The sequence below is a fragment of the Mustela nivalis genome (assembly GCF_964662115.1).
Source record: "Mustela nivalis genome assembly, contig: HAP1_SCAFFOLD_131, whole genome shotgun sequence".
NCBI classification, from domain to species: Eukaryota; Metazoa; Chordata; class Mammalia; order Carnivora; family Mustelidae; genus Mustela; species Mustela nivalis.
The window spans coordinates 1,059,117-1,060,426 of record NW_028136488.1 but is presented as its reverse complement, the minus strand read 5'-3'; positions in this window follow the sequence as shown (position 1 = coordinate 1,060,426).

The window sequence follows — 1,310 nt, the reverse complement described above, 5'->3', positions numbered from 1 at the left end:
CTTCCCCAGGGCTCTGCTTTGGAATTCCTCTTTTGTTCGTACACCTGAGGTAATAAACAGGAAAGGAGACCTGCCATCCCACAGATTGACGAAAAACAATTGGGACCGATCCAAATCCACAGAGAGGAAGATTCGTCCATGGCCCATGAGGCCTCCCCACATTCCACAGCCATCGTTGACACAAAATCCAGAGACCAAAGCCTGAGCAAGCGCCTCAGACTCGCTCTTTCTTCATATCCTGAAGAGTTCTTCTCATGGTTTGGAGATGGGGCCTGCCATACCTATGTCCGCAAACCTAAGCTGAGTTTGTGTTTTCCGACTTCTGTCCTTAAAGTCCTGGGCCACACACCCTCCAGGCTGGGGCCCCTGGAGCCACACATTAGGACTGTGCCTACTTCATGCATGGGAATTCTGCCCATTCCATTGTCCAAAATTGTACAAATTAGGTGATCCATCCAAAGTCCCCGAGGCCATCCCAATATGTAGGTCTCTTTGGACAAACAAGGGCGGTCTGACACCAGCTGAGCAACTAGCTCAACTCAAACCATAGATGGATGTCCTCAGAGAAGGAGATGGAACCAGACAGGACTCCATACCATAATCGGATTCATTGCTTTGGTTTACAGGCATGTCTCCTCAAAATCCTGGATTCCAATACCAGCATAGGGGGTTTCCTGAGGCACCCATCAGAAAACATCTCGTCTCCACGAGGAAACATGTGCATGGGACCTATGTCAAAATCTTAGGGGAATACTTCAAGTCTCGGTGCCACCCCCCCATTCCAAGGTCCTCATGGACACAAACACACATTAGGCCCCATGCTCAGGAGATGTCCATTTCAAATCAGCCACCCCGGTTGCTCCCGCAGAGCCATCCGATCTCCACTGTCTTGTTGCTAGGAGACAATTGGAATGCGAGGCGGGCTTCCCTGGCATCCATCCTCGAACGGTGCTCTGGAGTCATTCCATATGGGATGTTTTGGAGCTGCCCAACAGGTCTCAATTGTGCCGCAGAAGGAATCCTTGAAGGGGGTATCCCACAACTCCCAATGTGGGAAAACCTCCATGGCCTTGAGATTCCTCTCCGTTCATGAAGGGGCACTCATGCACAGAAACTACAACCTGAGCCAACGTCTGATCCTCGCTGTGACTTGAGATGCATGAGATATTGTTTCAGATGTGCAGGGGGTACCTGCCTTGCCCTCGGCCTGTAGCCCAAGTCTAGCTTGTGTTCTCAGACTTCTGTCCTCACACTACTGAACCAGAAGCCCTCAAGTTTGGCAATTCCGGACCCACAATGCGCACTCTACC